The sequence below is a fragment of the Hesperophylax consimilis genome, chromosome 31, assembly GCF_061612785.1.
Source record: "Hesperophylax consimilis isolate HC1 chromosome 31, BYU_Hcon_1.0, whole genome shotgun sequence".
NCBI lineage: Eukaryota > Metazoa > Arthropoda > Insecta > Trichoptera > Limnephilidae > Hesperophylax > Hesperophylax consimilis.
In genome coordinates this window covers 13160703-13171760 of record NC_142866.1, presented here as the reverse complement: position 1 = coordinate 13171760, position 11058 = coordinate 13160703, and the positions used below count along the sequence as shown (strand labels likewise).

General features: G+C 35.1%; 1 protein-coding gene across 1 annotated transcript in view; it reads left to right on the top strand.

Annotated features, from left to right (window-relative positions):
- Nucleotides 1–5378: 5378 nt before the first annotated feature.
- Nucleotides 5379–11058, top strand: part of Tango9 (transport and golgi organization 9) — a 44961-nt gene continuing 39281 nt past the window's right edge. The window contains exon 1 of the mRNA XM_089649950.1: nucleotides 5379–5486. The gene's annotated coding sequence lies outside the window, so the exon portion shown is untranslated. The remainder of the gene's footprint in view (nucleotides 5487–11058) is intronic.

Here is an 11058-nt window from a genome sequence, read left to right as displayed (position 1 = left end):
GGTGTGTAGACAACCTCCAACAGTCAGACAAATTGGTAAACATAATAGATTAAAAGAAAAAAAAATCATCAAATCTACAAATCTGATTTTTTAAATCATAAAAGTAACAAAAAACGCGTCGTCTCGACCAAGGCCCGAGAAGTCCCGGCGTAGGGCCACAACCTAGGAGTGAGGGGCCTTTGCCAGGGACCGATTTTATTTTATTTTTAATTTAACTCCATACAGGAGGCATCGATAGTTACTTAACGTTTACGTTATGATACGTTTCTTAAGGTATAACACATCGTCTTTGGAGATGCTGTGAAAATGGTATACATTTAGAACATAAGACTCAAAAGAAGATAAATTAAATTTTTCATAAATCCCAACGTCGAAACAACGTCAAAATAAAACACATTGAGGAAACGGGACATTTTTTATAGCGGAAAATTTTGCTTGTGTAAGTGCTTTAAATACGTAATGCCCGGGTGGGAATCTGATGCATTTTTCCAGTCGGCTACTAGACGGTTAAACTGATATGTTTTAAAGGTTTCGATTTTAAACAACACACAAATGTTTCCTTTTAAGAAAATTGTTAAGGATTTTCGTCTAAATATTGTTGAGATATGGACTCTCCGAAAAATAAAATACAAAAGCATTTATTTGTTCGCGATTCGACCTGGAAGTGTTTGTGAATGAAGCAATTAATGTTCCACTCTCTTCACTCACAACACATACCTAGCCCAATGATAAAAACTTTAAACTTTTAAATGCTCATAAATCTCCAAGTCACGATTAGGTGGCATATCACTATCTTGCACGAACCCCTTCATTCAAATTGTAGAAATGATTTGTTGTTTTCCTTTCGGTGTACGGCCTTCAAAAGGGGCCCTCAGATTCCCAAAGTATGTTCATTCCTATAATCCTGTGCAAGGCCGGGTACACGTCAGCTTGTATATACATATTTCAAGTTTATTCCAACTACTTCCTTGTTCCTCTCTGTAAGCTCTATAAAAAGGTATGCTGCTCCTGGCTTTGAAGCTGGCAACGCCCCTGACACGGAAAATGCAAGTTTATTAGAGATCATAATTCCCGTTTCAGGCCACGCTATACGTAGCACGTGTTTTATGGTCGTGGCTTCCACAGATTAAATGTTGTGATGTCCACACTACGTTATAATCTTCCTCTCCCTTTGCAAGGAGAGGGGGTTAGATCAATTAGGGAGCTGCCGTCGTCACGTGGCTTTCAGCTCTCAAAGAGTCGGGATCTGTCCCGTACAAAAAAATGATATCCGTGCTAGAGGGATATAGCGTGTGCTCGTGGAAAAGTGGGAGAGCACGGAATAATAACCGTAAATACATTTATTATATAATAGATTTTTACATATTAATTCATCTTATTTATTTTATTATAATTGAATTATATTAAAGCGGATTTTCGAATGCACAGTATTTCTTCCCCAATTGTTGATTTCGAATAGCTGTAACTACCATCAAATACAACGGTTGTGTGTCTGGGGAGGACAAGTAAATGTTCTATTTGGCGTGTACTATGTGCATGAGAGTCACGGGACCATTTGGGGCTGCCATCTGCCATCAATCATCCCGAGGCTCACACACTTGCACTATACTCCTTTGGTTTGGTATTTTTCAGAACTTATAGCGTGTTCTGACACAGCGCATCAAACTGTACATTTGGCACTTTTGATGTTTCCTTCTGTTCGAAATATTTAGATTACATATCGAGACCTTTATTTAGTCACTGGGCGAGATATCCTCGCGTCTCGAGACATTGTATCAATTGCAGGCACGTGCATTTTGGACACGTTGCACATGTTTTTGTTTTGATCCAATAAATCGTCCAATATTGAGAGAACAATACTATCAGGAATAATCTTACGTAATTTAAATGATATATAAAGCTTTCGATAGCACCACTATGACCGCTTTTTATGTTCTGCATATCTTAATCTACCGACCACGTTATTTCTAGGTTGCGCCTAGGAATAACGGTGGAATAACTAATAAAATTTCTTCGAGTGAGATCTGTCAAATTGTCAGCCGACAGCAGCGTGCTCACGGAAGCTCCCTAAATTGATTTGGGATCGTATCATTTTCGAATTTCGCCTGGCTAGCAGATCACGGCATACCATCATTGCCACGCTCACACTTATGACACACCATCTGTCTGAGTATGGCGAGCGAAATAGTGATATATAGATCAACAACGCATTCAACTTTATATTATAGCACGGTATAGCATAATGTGTCAATACCATAGATATTACGCAAAAGAAAACTCTTGGAAAACTACACTAGCGCTAAGAACCTACATAATTTTATTTTACTTTTACTTTTAAGTTTACTTGACAGTTGGATGTAGGAGAAATGTTTTAAAAATACTTGATTTATTTTAGCACCCTTTCGAAAAGCGATATTTGTCCAAAATACTTTTAGACTGTATAATACAAAATGTTTCATGTTGACATAGGTTTAGCTTTGCCACAATCTTCAGTTTAGGTACTGACCATAGACATATGAATATTAGTAGACCTGCCCTAAGTGATTAAAAGCGTATTATTCCCCACTCCTCATACCGGTTCCATTGGAGCCGGCTGAGCTCGCGTATGGCCTCAAGTGAATTTAGAAAACGTGACGTCATCATTCTTGTGCGAACTATGGTCGAGGCATCATCGGTTCATTTTACGAAATAACACGGCAAAATGGTGGCTTGTGGTATGAAAACTTGTAAAAATAGATGTGAAAAGAAAATATACCCAATTGTCGTATTACATTCCATATATAAGCATTATTTTTACTTTATTTTAAGCATATTCACATCGTATAATATGGATCAGTTGTAGAAACATATACTATCACATTGAGATACGTCTGGACGCGAAACACAAAGCTGGTTGGTTGCTGGGAAGTAAATTATGAACATTTATAAAAGTGTCTTAACTAAATACGTAAACGAAATATTCGACTCTGTAAATAGAAGAAATTTATTTTGCCGAATTTGGACTTCGCAAATTTGTTCATAACGTGGCGAGTAATTTGCGCTCCCATGTAAAAATGTCTATTCATTCAAAAGCAGATTTTACTTTTAAGAACTAAATGGTGATATTATAATGCGAGATGCCTATATACTGTCAGATTGATTTATTGACGAATCACAGTCAGCTTTACCCCCTTCGTTCTTCAACAGTTGATTTTACCCCCCATCTTTAATTTCTAGTCTATATATTCATATGTCTGTGGTACTGACCATACATAAACTAATCGCTTGAGTTCCAAATTTAATTATCTATGGTTGTAGCTTCTTATTGCGTATTCTGTATGTAACGAAAAGCGTCACCAGTCTGGGGAAAATCCTCAGATCTGGGGGATTTTGAATTGTGAGTAGATAAAGGAAGTGTAGTAGTAGTAAGTGTAGAGAAAAAGGTATAAATCTGAGGGATTTTGAGTAATCATGCATTTTGTTCAGTGGCCAACGGGGGCTGATGTGAAAAAACGCCGTTTGTCTGGAATGGTTTGTGTTTATGAAATTATTGTAGGTTGGTGAGGGATTTCCAATATTTTCATAAACTAACATAGTTATCTGGCTATGGCCCAGTATATCAGCGTTCTTTAGTTCTGATTTCAAAAGGCTTATCTTGCCAGGGCTCCTACCAGAGACTTCTTCTTCTTCTTCTTCTTCAATGGCGCTACAGCCCATTTCGAGCCTTGGCCTCCTTTAACATGAGCCTCCACCGCCCTCTGTCCTCGGCCGTCGTCTTCCAATCTTAATTAATTAATTTTCCTACCAGAGACTACCATGTTATAACTCTACTCAAGGGAAGTTAATAATTAATAGTATTCAAGCTAAAGAAAAGGAGGAACGAGTAAAAAAAAGAGAAGTTACTTAGTTACAAAACACTTTTAAAATTTATTTAAAACAAAAATGTATAAAGAAGGGTTAATCTTAATCTAGCTTAATACTAGGCGTAAATTATAGTTCTTATCTGGAACCGCGGATCTCCATGTTCGCACTTATCACCGACATCACACAAGCGACAACTTGGGTTGGATCCGAAGGGCGGAATTGGTTCAGCCTGGGCCAAGGCTCCGAAGAGCGGAGTCGGCAGGCAGCGACTCCTGAGAGGACAGCTTCCTGGTAGGAAGAGCCTCGGCGCCGCTCCAAGGGGGAGAGCAGGAAGTTTCTCGGCGGAGGCGAGACGGTAACTTCTGCTAGGGCAGTTCCCTGGTCGGCAGCTGCCTCGGTGCCGCTCCAAGGGGGAGAGCAGGGTGATGACTCCCAAGATGATGACTGTCGAGTGCGGAAATGTGAACTGTCGAGAACTAGGCGAGATCGTGACCGCCGAGAGGGCAGCCTCCTAGGCGGAGGCGCCTCGGCGGCCGCCCCAAGGGGAGGCGAGATGATGACTCCTGAGAGGCGAGAGCGTGACTGTCGAGCTGAATCAGTTGTATTCACCCGCGCAATCCGGCGACCGTAGCGCGCCTGTGGTGCGGTGCTGGAACTATAGTGGTTCCGCTTTACACCACTTCGGTGCGTTTTCTCGAGTCCGTGGCGCTGGCATCGCCATTCTCACCGCTAGATTGCGCTGTCTGGCTGATTCTGATTAACTTACGGTTCAAAATCTTAATATATATATTTAAGTATCTTAACATTATGCATGCATACACTTAATTAATATCTGGTTACAATTAAATTTCTAATCTAAGTTGACAATTACTCTTACATCTAGATTTATACTTAATGATAAATATTTTAAAATTACGTTTTTAAATATGACCTTCAAACAATTACAATTTAGCCTAGCCTTGGGCGAAGGTTTTTTTTATTGCCGGGTCGCTGGCTTAACGATACACCCATTTCAGAATTACTACTTGATGAGGGTCTAGAGCTAAATCCGCCGACTAATGGGTGTATTTCTAAGTTGGCTTTCTAATTTTTTATTGCGATTTCCGGCCAGGCTATTGACTAAATATTAAGGTCTAATAATATCCGACTGCCGCCTCCATCTGCGTGTAAAATTACATAGACAAATGCTGGAGCACGTGTTCACTTTGGTCTTTCTGTGAATTCAAGTCACGTAGACACCTAGGGACATATCAACCAACAGTTTTTATTTATCATGACAAGGTCTAAATATTTCACAATCAATAGTTTTGTAGAAAGTATTAACATATATTCATTAAATAGTACTCTTTTGCCAAAATATTAAGAAAAAAAAAACATTATTTATACTTAAGAGAAAAACATTTTCTCAACCCCCTCACCGCTTTTGCATTTTTGCCTATTTTTGTTTACAATTTGAAAGTTTTGGAATCTAAGGAATTTAATGAAATCTGGGGAGATTTATATTTTCGGTATACCAACACTGCTGTATCGTGAAGCGTCACTTTGAGAGTGGTTTATTTATGGTCACTTTTGGTCACTTTGCTACGATCATCGCTGTCATATTCCTGTCGTTCCGTGTTGTGATATTGTTATTATCGGCCTGTTGAGTTCATTGATTTATTCAAAAACAGTGTTATTACGGTGACTTATTTGACGTTGCCCAAAAGGCGGTAAATATTAAATAATCCACAGCAAGTCGAATGACAAACCACCGTCAGCAGTTTTCCATTGTTATTGTCCCGACTGCAAGCTGTTTAAAAACATTCTTTGGCCGGGAAAATAAATCATATTTGCGTGTAGTTTGCAAATTAGTTTAAATTACGTTGTACTTGATCAAAACGTTTCAAATCCGTGACTTTAAATGATTTTATTTGAATTTAATTTAGTTTTATGGTGTACATTCCTTACACTGATTAATTAAGTAAGTATTATTATAACACTGATATGGGCGTAATTTGACTTTTGTAAATATTTTGCGATATTTTGGTTTTTTCCAGCGATAAAATGTGGCGTATTCTTCACACAACCCTAATTAATTGCTTACCTTTTGCATTCCCTCCTACTTAAACCTGAAAGCAAGAGGATTGCAAAGTGCTAGTCGCAATGCAACACCCACTTTATCAATTTCTACCTCTTAGTCTTATGGGCATGTATTCCTAAAATATGTCTTACACCTCCTCAAATTTCTCACCCACACTTTCAACTCATGTTCACCACCTAATTCACCTCTCACCCGTGCGGCCTTCCTATTCTCCTTTCACAAACAATTTGTATAATTTCATGTTCTTCTTTTCATTTTTGTATTTGGGTCTGGGATCCACTCAACCTGCATTACTTCAATCCACTACAACGCGTAAATGTACAAGCTTTATACGCAATGTTTTTTAGAATCACTCTTTAGTTTCAACTTAATTAGTACAACAAAACTATTTACGTCAGGAGAGATAGCAAAAGATGCATTAAAGTTCCTTTTTTTGTCAAACCATGTTCAAAATTTGATGTATTTGGCAGTTCGATGGCCATATTTTATCTTGTTTGTATGATGTTAAGTTTAAAGGTTAGGAAATATGCGTAAGTACCCAATCTAAGAACCCAATCACCTATTTTGTGCATGTTTAAACATCTCCGACTTAAATAGTTGTTTTTACTAGTAATTATGTCGAAATCAAGTGTTGTTTTATAATATTGGCATATTAAGCATGAGGCGAAAATCTTTATTTCAACAGATTTATTGACTATGCACCATTTTTACCTAATAATGCAATATGCCCGAGCAATCAATGGCGTCCGGTGATTAAGGCCCTTCTTACACAGGGATACGTAATTATCTGATGATTGACTTTTCAAGTATCTTGGCGACTACCGCCATACACATATCTGCACAGGCACACATTGCAGACATTTTGTAAACTCGTTGATGTTAGGAACAAAACAGTCAACAAAGAATAAACTATAGAAACAACTGTTTGGTTGTATGTGAAGTTACAAAAGCAATACAGGGTGTCATTGGGTAAAGTGCACTAACTTTGGGAGGTGATTCTACATGATAGTGCAAGTAAACAAGATAAATGTCTTTTTTTAAAATTCCAACTTCTAGTGGTACTAACGTAAAATTGGTCCGCCGTGTAGGTCTTGCATTGCCCAAGCGCTGTCATTCCGTCAGTCTAAATTGCCGCACTTCGCATCATTAAATTTTACTTTTTGTAGAAAGGATCTGATAATTCAATGTATCTACCCGTGTTAAACTTAAAAAACTTGATTGTTTTAATCCAAACTTGTTAATGTAGTATTTCTTTATCTTAGTGTGCATTTAGACTTACTTGAAAGAATATCTTTAAATTCAATGCGTGTTTTCTCCAAAGACTTACTTTTAACATTGTGTTTATTTATGCGTAATTTTCATTGTTCGAGCAATGTCTGGCTTCACCCACGAAGAATGCGCAGATATTCATTAGGTTTATGGGCTACATGATGTAAATTACACATGGAAAGTGGACATTTTGAAAATTCGTTAAAAGCAATGACATTAGTAAGTTATTAATAGGTAAATAATTTTGTCGTTCAAAATGTTACTACATTTTTTTAATTTTAGTACAGTTCTCTTTTGAATTTGATTTAAAACATACGAATTGTAGCATTATTGTAACACTCTGTGTAATGCTATTGTTTACGGGCCATTTACAACTTTGTCACCTCGTTCTTGGCAAGTTCACAGCGAATTTATCGGATAAGTTTATCCTCACACTAAGGATTTTTAGTAAGTATACTCTTTTTGTATGGGAAAAAAAATTGAATTTCGGAAAAAGTTATTTCTTTTTTTTACTCCTACCATCATGTAGATTCACTTCCCAAAGTTAGTGCTCTTTAGTGTAACGAGCACCAGCTCGTTGTCCAATAAATGTTTCAGGGGCATAGTATGTATTTATCACTTAGATTATGGGTAAATCTGATAATACAATCTCTAGTAAATTTGTTTGTAGGCTCATGGTCTCATGGTGGCTCTAGACTTTTGGATGTACTAGAGTGCTAATATTACAAAAAATGGCATTATTGATATTGTTTTAACTGAAAACAATTTAAATTTTTTTTTTCGAAAATTGTTCTTTGCACGGATTTCCTGAAAATCTTCATACAAAAAATCAATTTTTCTTAAAAAAAATCGTTTTCAGCTACAACAAAATCAATAATGCCATTTTTTTGTAATATTAGCACTTTAGTACATCCAAAAGTCACGATTCGCAACTGCTCTTGGTGTATAGTTACAGTTGATTATAATAATTGAATTCCTTTGTAATTGATTTATTATTTATGTAAACATATTGGACCATGATATATTCTATAGCACTATAATAATATTATAATTTTATCCTTATCTTGGCAATTAACCAATATTGGGGCAATAGGGTTTCCAACTGACATTGATTAAATTAATTACATATTATCTCTGTACGTATGTACCACCAAGTGTCAAGCATGATATGTTTTGAATAATTAATTAATTGATATTGTCACTAACCCCTAAAGTTAGGCTAATTTGTTGAGTTTTGCGAACAAACAGCTATTTCCCGTAGAGTCAATTTATTTGCTTTTAAGAAAAGCTCTTATGGTCTCATTGTATCTCCCTTACTGTCATGGTGAGAAACATGACCTAAATGTTGTTAGAAAGAAAAAACACCATGCTTTTTATTCAAATCCACAAGGTAGCCATCGAATAATTAAAATTTATACCTCTGTGAAGCCCAATTCACTCAATTTGAGAAAAACATTATGAACGTTTGTGAATTTTAATTAATCATTTTTATATGAAATGACAAAAAAGTGAGGTCGTAATAATATTTATATGTAATACGTATTTAGTTATAATACGTAGTTATAGGTATTTTTTTCTCCGTTATCAGTAATTTTAGATCAGTGTTTAGACAAAAAAAACTAAGGTGTGCCATATTTAAAACTTTTTATGTTTAATGTCAAACTTTAATTGTGAAAAATTATATTCTAATAATTAAATTTGATAGCGTATGTTCCTTTCAAAAACAATTTTTAGTTTTCTGATACATTCAGAAATATTTCCTTTCCATTCAACAAATTTCATACAAAATATCTATCATTGCAAAACAAATATTATGCGCGAATTTGAAAAAATTACCCTTTTTATGGAATGGATTGATAAAAAACCACCCACAAACATTGTGTTACGCACTGCTTGAAACTCTTCTAAGTTAACTGGAACAATAGAGACATCAGTTGTTCTGAGCATGTGACCATACCTAATTAAATTAATCATGAATATTGAAAAACTTATTTCATAGAAACATTTTATTTTGAGGAAATCAAATGACTCATTAGAGGTCTACAAAATGCATTATCGCATTCTTTGATAAACTTTTCAGACTATGAACAAGTTACATGCTGTGCCCGATCAACCAACAATAATCCTTCAACGTGGGTGACATCATTCTGCACATGTCATACTATTTATTTATGTGTAAACATATTTATAGAATTTATAATAAATATGTACTTGACCTGACTGCATAATTTAAATTTTGTAAAAATTTTACAGTTTCTATGAAAACATGACATGATTGCGAATGAATTTGTCTATTTAGTATTTACCTACGGTTTGACTATTCGTAACCGTTTTGAGTGCAAAACCATTTCTTTTGCTCATTTCTATAACCAAAATAACATTAAGAGCCATCTGTGTTGTATTTCCGTAGATGTTTGTATGATGAAGTTCTAACATCAAGTTTTTAAAGCTTCCATTCATTTTACAAGGTTGTAACATCACTTTGAACCTTTTGCAAATGCCATTTAGTTTGTATCTGATAGTTGATCGTTTTTATGAGACGCAGTGTAGTTCGTCACTTAAGCTGGATAGGGTTCTAATTTCGCCTTACCATGTTCTGAAGTGTCAAAGTTTACAAAGATGATTTCGCATAATTTATTTAACATTTTCAGATTTTGATGTTCAATCTTGTGTAAAGTACTTTAGTTTAACATATTTTGAAAGTTAATATTTAATTAGAATGTGGCCCTATCTTGGAATGTAGGTAGAACCTTATGCAATGAATTATTATGCCCTAGCTGGTTGCAAATGGTTCCATCTGCATGTTTAGGTATGTTCTAAAATAGTATGTATACGTCCTATTTAAATTTAAATTTTAAATTTGTTAAACTGAAATACTTAACACAAGATTCAACCTCAAAATCAGAAATCGATAAATATATTATGTGAAATGGTCTTTGCAAACTTTGACACGTCATATCACAAGGTAAAGTGAGTTAGTACCCTGTCCAACCGAGGTGACATATCTATCATATTCCTGTCAAAATTTTATAAATTTTCATTATAATATTTTTGACAGGAAAAACCGGTTTTCTTTTACTCCTTTTGATTTAACATCGAAAGGAGTTTAAAAAAAAAATCATACTCTATTATTCTATCCTTTTCCATTTTTTTTTTACATATCACGAAATTCAAATGTAAACATAAACAAGCACCTTTGGTAGGTACCTACCATGATCGCCAGCTTTAAAATTTTTGTTTTACGTAAAATAATTGATATACATAATTTATTTTACATGATGTATTTTAAAATGAACCAAACTCGGCACTGACGATGCTATATTTAATTTAACCAATAGAATTTATTCTAACCTAGACTCAAATATTAAAACCCTAACAATTTTTTTAGATTTGAAGAAAGCCTTTGACACAGTCAACCATAGTACTCTCTTAAATAAAATATCCAACATTGGAATTAAAAATAAATGTCTCATGCTTTTACAAAATTACATTTCGAATCGACAACAATGTACAAAAATTGGAATGTGTTTGAGCAATTTTGATACAGTAAAACACGGTGTTCCACAAGGGACTGTATTAGGGCCGCTACTCTTTTTAATCTATATAAATGATTTATGTAACATTGTTATACCTGGTAATATTTTCTCATTTGCTGACGATACTGCAATAACAGTCCAAGGAAATACATGGGAAGACACAACTAATAAGGCTAACAAATGTATTACTATTGTCAAAGAGTGGCTAGATAGAAACCTTCTTACTTTAAATTATGAAAAAACTCTCTGTATTCCTTTCTATAACACACTGAAGTCAGCTCCCAAAACTAATCTTAATTTAAGATTTCATAATGTAAATTGTAACCCTAC